This window comes from Pezoporus wallicus, unplaced genomic scaffold (assembly GCF_028554395.1).
Source record: "Pezoporus wallicus isolate ANWC-B61680 ecotype Strahan unplaced genomic scaffold, APGP_CSIRO_Pwel_v1 scaffold_7107, whole genome shotgun sequence".
NCBI classification, from domain to species: Eukaryota; Metazoa; Chordata; class Aves; order Psittaciformes; family Psittacidae; genus Pezoporus; species Pezoporus wallicus.
Window position 1 is genome coordinate 5,935,740 of NW_026642114.1, and position 17,834 is coordinate 5,953,573.

General features: G+C 47.1%; 1 long non-coding RNA gene across 1 annotated transcript; it reads right to left on the reverse strand.

Moving 5' to 3' along the window:
• Positions 1-7,493: 7,493 nt before the first annotated feature.
• On the reverse strand, positions 7,494-15,327 carry LOC130608905 (uncharacterized). Its single transcript, XR_008974665.1, has 3 exons — positions 15,096-15,327; positions 12,729-12,804; positions 7,494-8,200 (listed from the first exon to the last, which is right to left on the reverse strand). It is a non-coding gene; the product is annotated as an uncharacterized LOC130608905 (long non-coding RNA).
• Positions 15,328-17,834: the final 2,507 nt, after the last annotated feature.

Consider the following 17,834-nt stretch of genomic DNA (forward strand, 5'->3'; position numbering starts at 1 on the left):
TGGGCTCTTTTGCTCATCCCTTTCATATTTTCAAGTACATGTGATGAGAGGCAAACTTTATTTAAAACCTTCTCTTAAGCTCAGTCAAGGAGCTGCCTCCTCTGTTCCCTTGCTCTCCAAGGGCTGTTTGCTTTTGTAATTAACAAATAAAAGGAATAGAACTAATTAGGCTGTGTAAAGCTGGCAGAGCAAAACAGCCAGGCATGCGGCTGGCTGAGTAAGCTTGCAGTGCCTGGAGCAGACTGGTTGCCTAGCATAGTTTGGGGTCCATGGTCATTCTTATTCCAACCTGTCAATTAATTGAGGATTTCCATTGAGATTAATTTTTTCCCATGTTTGCGTGCTCGCTCCCTCTCCAAAGACTTTTGCAAGTTCCACTCTGAAGTTTCCTGGGGAGAAGAACAAGAGAAGAAAGCAATCTCACCTATAAAATGATCAGTAGGACTTCCCAGCTTCTGGCAAAAATTGCAGGAGGTACACATCTCTCTGTGTGAGATGGGCACAGAGGAAGAAACCAGAGGCTAGTTTGTTTGTTTGCTAGATGTTTAACTTGACAAAATGCATACCCAAACATTCACTTGGTTTGTGGATTGCTGACAGGCTGGCTAGAAAGCTAGTGGTGAAGTTTGGGGGTCAATGTACTGTTATGTCTCATGATCCAAATTCCTGTCCGGTGGTGACAATGCACAATACCTCTTGGAGGGCTGATGTCTCACGAGTTGACCCCTACCCTGCTTGCGAGGGAGTTTTCCAGGCCTTCCCCCCCCCTTGCCTTTTTTGCAATACACTTGGCCATGTTTTCTACAGCTCATTGGCGCTCTCTGCTACAGGTTGCGGAGAAAAAGCGTAACATGGGTTGAAAGTTGGGGGGGGTTTCCCACTGGGTTTCAATCTTTGCATATGACTGACATTCCTGCTGCTAAAGCCATCCTGCAATGAAATAATGGTGTTTGTACAGACAATGGGAACGTTGTTTCTTGGCATCTTCTTCCACACCGTATTTATTATTTACATGGAGTCTATAGGGTATAATATGCAGAGAACGTCACTGTCAGTGGAACTATATGCTCATTTGTATTACTTAGATATTTCGAAGGACAAAGAGCTCAAGATGTTTTTGGAATAGCATCAGCTTTTGGGATTTCTTGGCTTCTCCACCTCAATAATTTTAAGAAACTCTTTATGCTGATCGTTTATCAGATACAGCATCTGATTTACCCCTGAGCTTCTTATAATAAATTTGCCTTTGGTTTTCTGTACTGCTCTGAGCACACAAAGTGTATTAAAGCACTGAGAATTCTGACAATGGAGATCTCAGAAATAACCAATGGAGCTGGTGGCAGCTGGTGACAAGAAATATTTGTGAAATACTCATACAAACTCAGTCTTTTTACAGAAATGATGGCATTGCTGAGTGAAAGAGGTTAATGCAGCACTTCTGCTCAAAAGCAGAAATGCCAGTAACTTCCTGAAGTTGCTCAAATATAGCAGATTTACAAATCTAAATGAGTAACCAGACTGAAAGAGCCTGAGCCTTTGTCCTGAGCATGGAGAATATGGGATAGCTGGGACAGCCAGTGAACTGACAATTGTAAAATTGTCTCGGTGTTTTAACAAAGGACATATAAAGGATGCCACCAGTAGAAGCATCTTCCATGGTTTTACCCCTGTGTCTACCTGAAGAGGCATTCTGCAGAGTTAGTTCTTTGCACAGTGACAGAGCTGCAGTCAGATCATAGAATCACAGAATATCAGGTTGGAAGGGACCTCAAGGATCATCTGGTCCAACTTTCCTAGGCAAAGCATAATCTGGACTCTGAAGAGGTCCCAGAGAAATAGGATTGCTCTGGTATAGGGGCACTAATTTTTCAGAGGGTGATGTGGTTTACCCCACCAGCCACAGGTACACAACAACCACATTTCAGCCAGGGCTCTGAATCCAAGAGACAAGGGCAAGTGACCTGAGCTTTCCAAACTGGCCCTTTGGTTGCAATAAAAACAGCATTGCAAGACTTTCCTCATTATCCCCGTCATCAGACTCTTCATTTCTCCAATCCCACTGGTTCTTAAATTTGCCTGGTTGCTGTTTTCCTGCTTCTAGTAGTACAGCCTGTGACAAGAAGCTTGCTCTTCTACAGTACATTGCTGTAGTTCCCACAGAAGTCCTGCATGCTATGGCATCTGCATCGCTGAGCAGAAAGGGAAAAACACTCCTTTGTTGAGCCTCATGTGCTCAATTGGAAAACATCCCAACTCCTACAGCTTTTCCAGAAAAGCCCTGCCTGGATTCCTAGCATACTGCATCAGAGACTTGGTGTTTCTAGGGTCTACATTTCTTGCAGAGAACTGCTGCAGAGAGCAGGAGCCCCCGGTCATGGGAACCAGTAGGTGCTTCTGCTTTGCTGCCACAGGGACTGCAAGCAGCCACCATCTGGTGGGTCCTGCCCAGGCTAGGGCGTCAGCACTGGGCACCCCATGCAGCCAACCCATCCACCTGGTTTGCCCTGAGGGACAGAAACTGCTCTCTGCTGCTGTCTGGTTCCTCAGCCAGGCCCGGGGCCAGGTTTCATGTCAGAAACCTGAATTCTGATGGTGAGTGTCCCAGGTTTTTCTGTGTGTTCAGGTTTTGCCTTACTCTAAAAGTGGGTTCTGCTCACCTCCTGCCCTTCTTCTCTACAGTTGTCCAGGTCCTCCCTCCTCCTTGAGGAACGGTTTCCTCAAGTCCTTTCATCACCAGTCCCATCTAATCACACTAACCTGTACCTGACCAGTACAGCCAGGCTGGGTTAGATGAGCTGGTGGCACATTCTGGGACATTGCACCAAGTCCCCATTTTTACCATGGTATTTTTGTACTTCACCTACGACATCATAAAATGCCATATCTGCAAAAAGTACATCACTGGCTCTTGTCCAGGAAGGTGAAGGATGTGACTGACATAAGAGCTGCCTTTTCACATCAGGGCTGAGAACAAAACGGTCACAGTTAAGGACTTCCATCCGCACTGCCAACAGACTAAGGGGCATAAGGACAGCTTTGGCCAATGCCCTATGGTTTGCAGGTGGCTTTTACTCAAAAAAGAAACTAAACAAACATATAAACAGAAAAAAGGTGACAAGAGCTCTAGCATGCGGGAGGCAGGGAGGGAAGAAAAATATGGACTAGCTGGTGCCGTGCTTTCCTATTTCCCTGGCTTCTAGGAAAGACCAAGCTATGTGAGAAGAGCTTAATGCTAGTACCAGTGTTCTCCCCTGCCATGGATACACCTCCCACTGCAACCAAGGGCTTTGATTTTTAATCTGGGAACCACACAGTAACTTTCAGCAGGTGGGAGGGTGGGATGCTGCTACTGCCAGCCCTGTGCTCCTGGCTGCCTTCAGAGCCAGCTGCCCCAGCAGAAGAGCAGCAGGGAAGCTGTGAAAACAAGCTCAACCAAGGGGAAAAAGCAAGAAATAGAATTCGTATTACAAGGTAAACAGTATTAACTCCATCTTGGGGGAGTAGAAACATCACAGCAGCGATAGGGTTTTCTGTCCACAGGCTGTGGAAAGGGGGTGGAACGCACTCCACCCTCCCCTTGTGTAACACTTCCCACGCAGCAGCTGTAAATAATCATTTACCTATGTGTGCTGCTCTTTTGCTGCTCTTTTTAGGGCTTTTCTTCTTAAATGCAGCTCCTGGAGGGGTGGCTGTACTGAGATGAGTGTGGCACAGCCTTGGCACTGGAGCTGGCAGAGCAACTGCCACATGCAATTGGAGATAGAGCTGGTGGCCCTGGGTTACTCCTGCAAGCAAAGCTGCCAGTTGTGGTAAGGGGGATGGGAGAATGTGGGCTGCATTTGTTGTTTTTCCAATGAAAACAGCTCAACAATTCATTTTAGTCATTGTTTTTCCCAGACCTGCAATAGCATTTCTCCACCCTTTGCAGTTGCCTAGAAAAGGTCTGGTAAAAGCACATTGACCAAAACCCATCTGTCAGTGAGCCAAGTCTGCTTGTCTACCTGACTCCAGGATTTCAGTGCAGGTGCTTTGGGGAATTGTTTGAACCTTTTCTGATTTCAGGTGCTCAGAAAGGGGAAGACATTTTTTTAATGGGTGAAAATGCCCTACCACTGATCCAGACCTATGGGCTGTCTCTTTTGTGGGGGGTTACTAGCCACTGGCATAGTGTAATGTGACATAAACATCCTCTGGGGAGTGCACATAAGATGGATGCTTGGGGAGCATGAGCAGAAATATGCCCATGCCCAAGCACACAGCTCTGTGCAGGGAGTAAGGGAAACTGAGAAGTAATGAAACGCTCTGTTGCTGCCTTCCTTAGGGGAGGGATGTGGCCTTGGCCCAGCAAACAGTCTGCACAAGAGGGAGTCTAATTTACAGTGCCCTGTAATTTGCTGATGCCGTAATATGTTTAGCTTGGGGAAAAGACTCTGTTGATGTTAATATGTTCACTCACATTGGAACGGCGGTATGTGCCATTGGCATGAAAAACAACACCACACTGGGCTGTGGTTGGACCATCCTTGTGAAAAAACTGGGGCTAAACTGTCAGGATAAACTGTCAGGAGCTGCCTCCTAGACCCTCCAGAGCCAGGTAGGATCTACTGCAGTAACACTTTTCATTAAGAACTAATGTCCAGGTTAATTAGACTTGAAGTGTCAGCACTGGATCAAGCAATATTTCCCTAAACCTTTTGAACTGACCCCATATCACTGATGACAATGTCAAAAAACAAAGCTCCACTCCTTATCTGCAACCTTTTGCCAGACTGCTGCTTTTTGAGCCCACACAATGATGGTGAGGGTGTTGTTACTACTGGTGATGATAACAGAAATAACATGAATTATCTCCAGGCACAGGCTGGGGTAGCAGGGTGATGCACCTTTTGGAGACACAGGACAGACGGACATGCATTGAAAGTGAATAACTACCACTCTATGATCTGGTTCTGCTTTGGGATACAACATTGACACAGCTCAAATATGCCTTCCAGTTTGCCTAGTAGATTTGTTATTAATAATTGTTTACACCTATGCAGCACTAGAGCTCATGGGACTGCTCCAGGCTGCTTTGTGTTTAAGGGTAAGTTTGCAGCGCTATGCCTTGCAGATAGAGAAAATACTTGTTAGAAATTCAAGCTAACTCCAGGGCAAGCATTTATCTCCATGGGACTTACATGGCTCTTTACAGTTTTATCTGCACACCTAAATTCTTCATCACACTCGGATCAGCCTAGTGGTTTAGGACAGTGTGTTCGTTCTGCTTAGCAGCAGGCAAAGTATAACCCTAAACCTTAAATCCCTGAAATCAAGGGAAGTGCCTACAGATCTATGAGGCTTTGAACTTGTGTCTCCTGTCAGCTGTGCTGGTGCTCTAATTTTCCTTCTTCACAATCCATCATGCACTTAGGGAGCTCTGTATGAGTTGGCTTGAGGCTGACCAGCTGGTATGAGTTATTTGGTTCAGGCTGCAGGCACAGGATAAAGATGGACCATTTTGTCCACAGGTTACCCTGGAAAGGCATGCTTGCTCCATCCTTGCTGGCCATGTGCTCTTGCCTCCTTTTTGCCAGCTCTGAAGCACGCTGAGCTGAGCCAGGTTTGTCACATGGGTGGTCAGACCAGCAGAAACCAGGGAGCATTCTGAGACCCTTCAGCTCAAGGGCAAGGAAGAAAGGCAGAGCAGTGGGGTAGGATCATGCTTTTGGCTCTGGCAAGCCCCGGGCACAGCAGGCCAGCGAAGCTCCCAGCCATTCTGCAGAATTGTTCAGAAGCTGGAGCAAGTAAGAGTCTTTCTGGTGTTTGATGCTGCAGAGAAATGACCAAGCTTTCCTTGCACACACCTAATGTGGCTGAAGGCATGAATTAGTCCTGATGCAGTGCAGCTCTTATCACCACAAGACCATACTTAAATAGGAATTTCCTTACAATTTTTCCCCAGAACCAAGCTCAGGCCAGCTTTGAAAGGTGATGACATCATGACCCAAGTTAGGAGCAGATGAAAACTTCCTTTACAGAATTGCACTTTGCATGAACTTTCTTCCAAAGAAGACGGATCAGATGTTTCAGATTGAGTTAAAGCCATTAATCACAGCCATAGCAGTAGTTAAAAATGTGGCAGGCCTTTTATAACTTGTTTGTTACCGTAGACCACAATGTCAATATTGCAAAAGTGTAGTTTGTTGCCACCATAATCAAGTTGTCTAGCACTGAATAATGGACCAGTGGAGGCTGCTTCTTTGTATCTTGGCATACACAGCGCTCAGCAGTGTGTGTCAATACTGAGAACACTTGAAGGATTGCATTGCTTTGTCTGCTTGGACCCAAAACCACAAGGGCTTTGGAGGGGATTCAAGCTGATTCGCAAAGTAACTGCTCTAAACCAGCTTACCCCCTCCTAACATTGGCAAACTTGCTTATCTATGTCTTGGCTTTCAGAAGTTAGCCCTCCCTTTCCTCCTATTATTCACCTGGATAATGAAATCCATGCTGTGTGAAAGGAGCAGTGATACACTGCATGTGAACGCATGTGAACTGGCAGAGTTCTGCCATGAGTGTGCTGCTAACCCCAATTATTCCAGTATTTATATAGATGGCATTGGTCCCAGCCCCTCTGAGCAGTGGCTTCAGTTTAGCTGTGCCAGGTGCTGTACAAACATCTCAAAGCTGGAAAAAATATATAATGTATTAAGGGTGGGTTAGAACCAAACATATACACTTAAATCAACTTGCTCATGCATGACCAAAGCACAGTAATAGTTCTGTTGAAGCAGGCAGTATTACGTTCAGTGTCCCTGAGCCTGCACTGGGAATAGCAATACTTGACTCCCTTTTGGGATGCAACTTGGCTGTTTCTATTGATTTTAAAGAAGGGATACCTATGGAAATGACAGGAGAAACAAAGCACAGAGGGTCCTGGGACTGACCACAGTCCCATCCCTGTTTTGGTCAGTAATATATTTCTTACAGAATAGCTACAGATGACACATGAAGTGCAGGGCAGCTTCTGCTCCCTTCCTGCCAGAGGAGAGATGTGCAAGTAAAGCAGTGTGAGTATTTCCACAAACAAATTTAGAGAAAGGCTTGTTTGGAGCTTCCCTGTGACATGAGTAATTATGATTCACACTTCCTGGACAAATGGGAGCTAAAAGCAGTAATTACAACAACCATCACGTTCCTTGGGAGATTCTTTCAGTTTTTACTTTCATTCAGAACGGAAAGAAGTTCAGAAGGAATGCTGATAAAAGTTAAATAAACACTCTTCCTTCTGCCCCTGGAATTCATCTGCAAAACAACACACAATGCAGCTATCGAGACCCAAAACGTTCCTCTCAGATTTGTGCATTTTCCTCTTAAGAGCAATTGAGGCGATTTCCTGCAAAAGGCTGTTTCTGCTCAGTGTCTGTAGCAGTGTTTTTCTTCTCTGGATAGGTGGCCACACATACTTGCCAAGATCACTGATGCACTTGCTGCTGGATGTACTATAACAGTTTGGGATGAGAGAAGGTATCCCTCCCCACAAGCATGACACATGGGTCTGCTCCTAACACCAGGAATTCAGCAGCAGCTCTCTTCCTCTCTGTGCTCCTAGTCCCCTTGGCAGTGCAATCTCTTCCATGTCAGAGATTTTTTTTTCCTGGTGGATGTTTCCATGTGGATTTCATTCTGTTTGTGGAAGCTGCTGTGTGTACAAACTAGAGGAACAGGGTGGGAGCAGTGTCAGCTTCCCACACGTTATTGCTGGCTGTCCACAGCAGGTGGGGAAGGGAGGCTCTGGGCTCCATCGAGCCAAAAACCTGTGGGAAGGCTAAGGATGGTTACTATAATGATGGTATCTCCTTCCAGAGACAACCAGAAGAATGTGGTGGGTGCAATCTGGGACACATTCCCACACCCGCCTCTGTATACTTACACTCATTCAGCTTGAACCTCCAATTAAGCTTGATGGTAGCAATTAAAAACCCCAGCAGTATCTGTTCTTACTCATCTGTGAAAACCAGTTAACGAGACTCTGTTACAGATGATCAGTCAAATTTTAAGCTGACTGGTGATGTTAGTCTCTCAGGATAATTCTGTCTTTTGGAAATGCTGTGCATGTTTGTCAGTGTAACATAGCACAGCCCAACACAGGGAGCCTTCCAGCAGTGTGAAGTTTAATTACTCAGTAGAGTGGAGAATGGGTATCTGCTCTGATTAGGACCTGCAGGAGTAAAAGTGTGTTTGTGTGAATGTGTGCACACACATAGGTGACATACACACACCGGATTACCTTTGCAAGGGCAAGTTCCAGCATGTTAGACAGTCATGGTGTCTGCTTGAAAAAGGCTTCCAGTGACATCATAAGAGTAATGAAAGCTTGGGACTGCTGCCATTTGTGGGGCAAATTCTGTTATTTTTATATGGGGTTCCCGTTGGAAAAAAGCTAAGTCCATTTGTTTGCTGTAACAACACAGGAAGGGAAGAGGTTTTCCTTTTATCCTGCTGTTACAGCTACCTTTGTCATCATATCCCTTTTCTCATCAGGTTGTGGTTTGTATTCAAACTGGCAAAGGTCTTGTCCATAGGTACCATTCAGTAAACAGTATTAAGTTAGAGCCAGTTTTTATCTAGATGAAATTAAGCAAGCAGCAGATCAAAGATGTAACACATTTACCTTTCCTTATGCTAGAGCAGGAAGGGGTATATTGGACCCCATTATGAAAGGGTTTCTCTTGGTTCTGATAATAGAAACTCCCAACTGCAGCTGATCAAATAAAGCCCTTGAGGTCTGAGATAAAATGTCCTAAATGTAGTTGACAAGCTTCTGATAAAACTAGTTGTGAGCCCCTGCTTCGTTTGGGTGCTCATGTCACTTCAAATCCAGAAATGAACCCAATCTTTCCAGACTATTAATGTTTGGAAATGCCATCACATTTTCAGATCTGGAAGTGCCCTGAGGCAGTCCTTGGCTACCAACTCTGGACTTTCATCAACCACCAAAACTTTGACTAAGCCCTTTCTCCTTTTGGATAAACAAACCACCCTTTGCCTCCCTGATCCCCATCCAACACCACAGTCACATCAGAAAATGAAAGCAATTTACTGATCTCAATGGCTCATTTCCCAACATAATATTCAATGCTGTGAGTCATCCGAAACGACCCTCCCTGTTTCCGTTAAGGTCAGAAGCAGTTTCAGTGGGGACAGGCAGGGCATCCTGCCTAGTCACAACACCTGCCATAGAGTGCAGGTGGAGGAAGGCTTCCAGCTTCTGCCTCTGCCACAGCTCCTTGATGGCACCACTCAGGGGAGTATATTCTTTGCATCAACAGATGTGGTTATCAGTTTACCTGCATTGTGGCAAGGTAGTTATAACTCCACCAGAATCAGATGCCGGAGGATCATAAATAAAATCCAAAGTCCTACCATAATCTGGGGTGAACAAGATCAGTAGCATTGCCAGAGCCTTCTTTTTAAATTACTCTTTTTGGATGCAAATAACTCAGTTTAATAAATGTAGATGCTGCCCCAGGACTCAACATAATCTGGGTGACAAATGAGGGATGGCTGGGAGGTAGGGAGTGTTACCTAACTTTAGAAACAGTTTAATCTCTTTCTTAGAGCTACAACAAGGAGGACTTTTCTTTGTGTTTCTGTCCTCAGACAAATTTCCTTTGTTCTGGTGCAGTTCTTCCTCCCCTGGAATTTGTTGTCCCAACTGCCTCACTAGGTCATGCTCAGGCTTGCTCCAACACCAGTGTCTTAGAAGTCTGACGAAACCTTAATGATGCCCGCTCCCCTTGTACATCAGTACCCAGCCATCCAAAGAGAAACCACAGAGCTTTGTCCTGAGACATTAACCCAGCAGCATCACATGGAGAGCAGGAATGGAGGGATCACACCTGCTGAAGCCCAGTGTTTGAGTACAAGTGCTGCGTGACTCAGATGTCCTGAGTGGTGGTTAACTTGCCAGAAGCACAGGAGTCTTGTCTGAGTCCCGTCTTTCTTGATGAGTGTTTTCACACCCAGGCACACCTTGAGCAGTGTGGAGGACTAGGAGCCACCCAACAGTCCAAGGCTAGGGCACTCCCTTGTGAGGATGCTTGCAGCATCCAAACTGACCAAAGCAGGAACGTGAATTCAATCTTCCACCTCTCACGTGGACATCCTGACTGCCAGCACCTGCACAGGCTGCCCTTGCTCAAGCTGGCCCTATTTTCGGCATTGAGCACGCCTGGGGCAGAGGCTGGGGAAATGCCTGTGAGTTTGTCTTTAAGGTGTCCAGTTTGAGATGCTCCTTTGCAGGAGCTCAGCTCTTGGGCACCTTGGCACAGTTTGGTGAAAGCTTGGGATCCTTCAGGGTACATGGACACCCCTGAGTGAGGAAATATGGCCCAGGAGCCTGGTCCACCCCGATCTGGGACAAGTCAATCAACAGTCTTGGTGTCTGACTCATCCCAGCTCTCCCATTTAACTTTACTGAGGAGCAACCTCTTAAATAATGGTGTGATTTCAGACTCGAGTGAATAAGACTTGATAAAGGTGTCACTCTAGGATTTATGGATTTAAGTGCAAGCTTAACTGCTGCTTTAGTCATTGTCTAAAGGGCAACAGCCAAATGCAAAGTCTAAGGCAGCAAGAGACCTGCTGCAAAAACCCTCTTCCATTTCATTGCTACTCACGGAGCTGCGCAGGCATTTCTCCATACTAAATCAGAGCAGTCTGAAATCTCCTGCATCATTATTAACCCTTAGCATGTTCCTCTACACATAGAAAGTCCTTTTGCAAGAGGTAGGATGAAGCCTAGAGAAAAAAGCCACCCTGTGTTCAGCAAGGGAATTCTCTCTTCTAATGTCAGAGCCTTGCTGCTCAGAGGGCCGGTGTGAGGCCAGTTTTTTCCACATGAGGTAGGAGCTGCCATCACTGGAGAGAGCAGAGATTCACCTGAGCTGCAGAAGTTGTTTCCATCAGTGCTGCCTGCACCTGCCTGTGGAAAACCCACTTTGAAGTTACAAGCAGGGAGAGCAGGAAGGAACCAAGCTCCATTTCTGGTAGAGTGTGTATCTACACCCTCGCCCTGCTGCTTGCTTTATTCTGCTTTGCATTTGTTCCTGTGCTTTGCAGGTGCAAAACTCAGGTTTCAGGAAGCATCTCATTACATTTCCCATATTTTGAAATGTAGTGACTCACTTCAACTGAGCCAGCCACTGCTTTGTCCTTGCCCTGTGTGCTAAAGCAAGCACATGTCTCCCCCCTACCCCATGACTGGCCCTTGGAGTCCAAGGAGCTGGGGTTCCAGTTAGCAGCCAATGCTCATCACCTTCCCCCTCAAAAAATGTCCCTTTGTGCCTTTTAGACACAAACATGAATGTACAGGAAAGGGCAGTGGGAGGGGGTTGTGCTGAATAATAAGCAGCAGACAAACAAGTCGAGCAGGTCTGTGGAAGCAATTCAAGGCAGGCAAGCCAAAAAGATCAGCAAGGTGAGATGTAATTATAATCCCTCTAAGCTGGGACACGAGGAGCCAACGGTTGCATGACACAAACATCAGCCGTGCAGCCCTGTTACACCAAGGGGAATTAGGCCCCAAGTAACAACATGTTTACAACTTCACATTTATCCCAGCCGAGCCAGCCCTGTGATAACGTAACTGTCAGCGTGTTGTACCTTGGCCAGGCTAAAATAGAATCATAAAACAGGGTTGGAAAGGACCTTAAGATCATCTAGTTCCAACCCCCCTGCCATGGGCAGGGACACCTCACATAAAATCTTTTTGTGTGCAAGATGAGGTGGGGAAGAGTGACGCAGGGACATAGGGCAACTTCTATTTAATTTTCCTTTCCTGTGTCCTGTCCTGAAAATATTGTACTGGAGAGCGATTTATTTAGGATTTTCCCCATTTTCCATTGTGTGTCATGTGCTTTACTGGTGTATTGATGATGAAGGGGGTGCAGAGTAACAGCTCACATCCAGCAAAAGTAAAATGAAGATTCAGAGACCAAGTGAACCAGTCCCCAAACCTCTACTACACTGTTGGATAACAGAGGCTGAAAGGTACTTCAGTTTTCACCAGAAAATAGCCTATGGAAGCATCCTGCTCATTAAGCTATCCCTTATTTGTTTTCTCTCTTTAGCTGTATGAAGTTTGCAATCTTCCCAACATGAAAGGATGAAAGGATCAAAGGTGGATATTGTGAGCCAATTGCCCAGCCAAAACCTACAAGGAAACCCTATGCTATACCCTAAGACAAAGCTTAACTAAATGAGCATCATCATCAGAGTGAAATAGTGAAAGAAAGTGGGAGACTTTCAAATTGTCCAGTCACTTCAGATAAGATCTGTCTTTCCACAGCTAAAAAAGGAAATCAAATCAAAGGGGAAGAAAAAAAAAAAAGAAAAAAAAACGAAAAAAACCTGGGTAAATGCTGAAAGCTTTCGGGCTTTGTTCTTTCATCACAAGGAAGAAAAAACAGGGACACATTTGCCTCTTTATAAGTTGTATTTAAGAGCTAGACCCTTCTTCATTTTGAGCCAAAGGAATTGTTGCTTTTGAGCTTGAAAAAAAAAGCAGAATCAGGGTCATGATTTTAAAAAAGCTTAAATCCCAGGCATGTTTTAGAAACAGATTCAAAAGCACATGCTCACTGCAATTATCTACGCCTGCGGTGTTTTCGGACATGTGGACTTCAGGAAAACAATAGCCAGCCCTGTTATCAGCACAAAGGAGGATCAATTTGGAATTACTGTACCTGTAATGTCACAGCCATCAGCTCTGAGGGTTTCCATTCCCACTGTTGTTCAGCTGTGAATTTACTTACAACATTCCTGAAATTAAAAAAAAAAAAAAAAAAAAAGGAGAAAAAGGCATTCCTGACTGAAGTGTGGAGCTGGCACCGTCTAAATGGTAATTCTTAGCACAGCTCTTGCCTAAAACCAGGAGGATATTCTGCCAGTGGAAACTGATGGCTTTTGGATGAAGAAAGAAAATAAAGTCAATTGGAGAGGACATCTGAGGGTGCTTGAGCTTGAATCTTTGCAGTGCCCAAGGATGACAGACATGATGGCTAAGTCTCCATCTGCAATATTCCCATGACTGTTTCCTTCTGTTTAAAACACAGGACCATGATGAACCAGTGCAGCTCCAGAAGATGGATTAATAGAAAGTTTTGGAGATAATGGCAAATATCCTGATGCTACCTGGTGTGATCACTCATAAGGCACTCACATCTTGGGTAGCTGGGTTGGGCTGGTGAGGAAGTATCTCTTGGAAGCCCTGAGCTTGTTATTTAGGTTAACTATGTGTGACTCTTATATACTAGAGTTCAACACTCCCAAGGATAATATTGTTGAATCTCAGAAAGTTGGGTGGGACACAGCTAGGCATGGGCAGTCAAGCCTTAAGGATTGGGGGAGGGAGGGAAAGGTGCTGGTGGACATTTGGTGAAGTTTAGCAGGTTTTGCCTCCCCAGAGCAGGAGGCTCCATAGGAAGGGGTTCCTCTGTGCTGTTCGCACTGCAAACTACTCAGTGCAGGTGGTAACCTTGCTTAACCAAAGCGCCAGAAACCTCTTAAAAACACCTTTGAGATGTTGGGTCTCTGTTCCAAGGGCTGCAGATCCTCAGTGGCCCAGGCCTCTGTGTGTGATTGCTGCTGCAGAGCCGAGCACAGGGCAGATGGAGGGGGGGACAGGCACAACAGCTGTATCTGCAGCAGCCATCTCGGCTCCTTTCATAATCGATGGGGAAAAACTGGAAGGAAGGCACGATTCACCTGACCTGCCTGAGCACCACAGGGTCGTGGCCCTTCTGCCTGAAAGTTGCCCTGCCAGGCTCCGTTTCCACTGCTCTGCCTGTCCCACGGCATTGCCACTCCTGGCTTTGGCTGGTGGCCCCTGACACCCAGACCCAGGCAGGACAGTGCCGCATCCCTGCTGGCAGCTTGCGCTGTGACTGCTGCAATGGGACAGAAGCAGCAATGCAAGATAGCACCCCCAGACCAGCACCCTTCCTCCCACATGGGTGATCCCTTGGCACCTTGTCACCTTTATCCACACAATCTCAGCATGCATTTAATTTCTCTTATCTGACAGAGGAGGAGCTGAAATTTGCACCAGGTGTGATTCATGTGCCATCACGGTGGATAAGCCCCATGCTGGTGACAATTAACAGTCACTTACGTAAAACACTAGGTTTCTAGGGTATTGAGCACCCATGAACCCATAAATCACATGCAGAGTATTCAGGAGCTCCTAGACCCTGATCTCTAGCAGCGGCATCCATAGGCTTTCTATTGCCCCAGGCTAACCAAAACTGTGACATAGAGTGACAGACAGCTAAGGTAACAGTTCTGCCAGAGGGCTTTCCACTGTGTGTGGATAAGATACTCATACCTCCCTGTTATGCTTATTTCGAGAGAGAACTAAGCCAGTAACGCAGGACTTAGGGGTAGGGAGGAGTTGGGGGGACAGGGGTGTGTATGTGTGATCCTGGAAGGGAGGAGGCAGGACATACTGTACAGAAAAGGGGATGTGGAAAGAGGGAGTGCTTGGAGGCTTGGCTGGGGTGGAGAGGCTGGTGTAGGGTGAGAAGGTGACAGTGGAATGCAGGGACTGAGAGATCAGCCGCACTGGGCTGAGGAGATGGAGCTGGGGGAAGAGCCAGCAGAGGAAAGAAAACCTGTCAGGCAGTTTCCCAGCTTTCAGTCGCAAATAAGCAGAGGAGGGAGGAGCTCTGAAGACAGATATGCAGATCCACTAACTATCTAAAGTTAACCGTTCTCCAAAGACCTGCGGGAGCCAGCTCTGATGCTTCATCCTTTTGTGCCTGGTGGAAACACACTGCTCATTGCTAACTTAGCATGTGCAGAGACCAAGTGAATCCCCCTTCCAGTGGGAAGGGAGTGCCCGGTGCCAGGCTTATCGCCCTGCGGTTCCTGGCAGGGACCACATTGAGCTTTGATGAACCTGGTTAACAGGGTCCAGGTGAGCCAGTCCTGCAGGGAGCCCAGCAAAGCCAAAAAGCCAGCTTGTGCCTAGCAACTATGCCCTGGTTAAAGTCAGCTTAGTTCTCAGCCAGAAAAACCCCTCTGATAAGTAAATCAGCCAGCTTCATGTTTACCTTCCAAGGCCATCCAGCAGTGACATGCTTTGCAGAGCCAGGCCCAGCTCCAGTGAGAGGAGTGCCCGGGAATGCTGTGGTGGGGAAGCAGGAGGATTTATAGCTGTTTGCAATGGGGGTCGGGTGGGTCACCTGAGCGAAGGCCTCCCAGGTCCTTTTCTCCTTTGCCAAGAAAGGCGTTCCTTGTTTGGCCTCCCGGATAGTTGGATCCTGCAGCCCCCTCCCAGGGAGTGGGGTCATTTCAGAGCAGCTGAGCCTGGGAAATGGACCCATGGGTTGGGCTCGCATCTCACTGGAGACAGGATCCTGGAGGCTGTAGGGAGCTCGACAGGGAAATAAGCCAGGTTCTGAATGAGTTCTGTACCACAGAGCATTTCTCTCTTGCCAGCTGATCATCTCTTTGCCGCACCTCCCCCCCTTTTCTGCCTGCTCTCACACTAAACAGCAAGAAAAAGAGACTTTTTTTTTCTGATGAAATGGGGCGGATGCCCAACCCGGGAGGGGTGCATAGGGATGGGCTATTTTCTGGGTGCAGTGGCTTAGAGAGACTGTTTTACCACCCAGCAGAGAGGATTCTGCAGGGACTGTATCACCCTGATGGTACCCTCCCCGGACTGATAATTAGATCATTCCCCACTTTTACTCATACCACTATCACACCTGCTCACTTATTGGTGTGGGGGTTTGTTTTGGCCTTTTTGTCTACCAAGAACGCGGGAACCTGCTGCTTCTGGACGGCTCAGATAAGTTTCCGCTTCAAGCACTCTCCCTTCTCTTGCTTTCAAATCAGAGCTGAGAGTGCAGCCAGTCGGGCGGCCCGAGAACTGCATTGCTCCAGAGAGGCTGCTGGAGCACCCCAGGGCCTGATGGCTGCCCTTGAGCCAGGAAAGGACGTGGAGATGGAAGGGGCAATATGCAGAGACTCCTGCATCCTTCTTGTTCTGTGCTATGGCTACAGGGAACCGGGGGACATTGCCCCAGCCACTGCTCCAGCGGAGGCTTTGTGATAGGAAAGAGCACATGGCAGCACTTTTCCACAAAACTGGAAAACTTTGCAGAATGTTTCATGGCAGTATGTGGCATTTAGGTTTTCCCTTGATAATACTCTGATGCTTTGGGAAGGTGTTTTTGTAGAAAGATAAAAACATGAGGAGGTTCTAGTAGGAACTTCTGCTGCCAGACCCTAGGGACAGGGTCAGTCTTTCTGCATCAGCAAGTACTGAATATTTGTGCTAAAGCCTGGCAAGGTGAAGGCTGCATCTACAGCTCCGTGTGGTGGTAGTACTACTCCCTGTCTTAAACTGCACAGAAGGCAAATTTTAGCCTGTTTCCTAAGCAAATGGCCTGACATTTGGGTTAGTGGCTGTTGATCTGGGTACTTCTGCTGTTGGCAGGGCTTTTTTTTTCACCCCATCTCTGTGATTTCTTGCCCTAGTTAGGAAACTGGTTGCAGATTGTCACTAGACTCCTCCAAACGTAAAGACTGTTTCCCAGCCTGCTGAGCCCCGACCTTTCCGTGCCAAAGTGTGTGGCCAGGTGAGGGTCTGTGCTCCCCTCCACCCCTGCCTTGCCGCCTGCCTCACCTCACCCAGCCGTTCTTTGCAGGCGGGAGATGGCTGGCTGCTGCTCCGCAGTTCTCGCAGCTCCACCTGCAGGTGCTCACCCAGCCTGTGCCTGCGCAGAGCTCGGCTCCCAGGAGCTTGGATTTCCAGCCAGGTTGCGTCGGTTTTCCCGGCTTTGCACAGCCCGTTGCTGTCTGGCCCTTTCCGTCAGGTTCCTGCCCTTGGTTGCGAAACCAGGGTGCCGCTCCTCCCGGCTGTCCTGATGTCAGCCCCACCGTGCCGTGCGTTCTCACACTTCAACCTCCAATTTCTTTGAACCAGTCTGCAAGATTCTTCTTATCCTCTTTCAGATCTTCCCTCGAGACAGGATTTCATAGGACACTGAGGAGAAATTCATTGTCTAGCTATGAGGAGAGGAAGGGTGGGTGGTGGTACCCTCAGCTCCTGTCCCTGGTGGGACTCTGGCTCCTGGGGTGATGTGAACCATTTGCTGACATCCACATTTTTAAACTCTCCAGCAGTTTTTCTCTTGCTAATGGGTTTCTCTGGAGAACAGAACCACAAAGTCTTGGGCAGCAAGTCCTGGGAAAGGTGGTCTAAGGAGTGTGCAGAGTGTCTGTCCCCATCTGCCCACATTACCTGCTGCCACATGTGGCTAACCCTGGAGGAGGCAGGAAGGTGTATTTGGCCTTGGTGCAAAGTCCAGCAGCAGTTAAACGCTAGCCTGGAACAATATTTCATCATCTGGTGTCCCTTTTCTTTGTGTGCTCTTCAGGACATGCAGGGGTTTGTGGCATCCTGCTCCCAGCTTCATACAGGGCTGTGGCTGGTTCCTCTGGACCATGGCAGTCTCCCTCTTCCAGAGAGCCCATATCATCCACAGACCATCCCATTGCTCCTTTGGTGGCTGCAACAGTTGTGACGGTGGTTCTTGCATACCTTTGAAACCATTGCCATAGGGTTACTGCCTCGACTCAAATGGTGAATGCTCAGATTAGCACTCTACAAGGAGGATCTATGAGGATTCAGAAGACCTTAAACACTCTCATCTCCAGCTAAAATTGATATCCCAGGAGCCACCATGACTGAGGAGGTGCCTTCTTGTCTTGCATTATTAGTAACAGCAATGCAAGCTCATTAACAGCAATCTTACAAAACCTGGTGTGGGTCTTACATA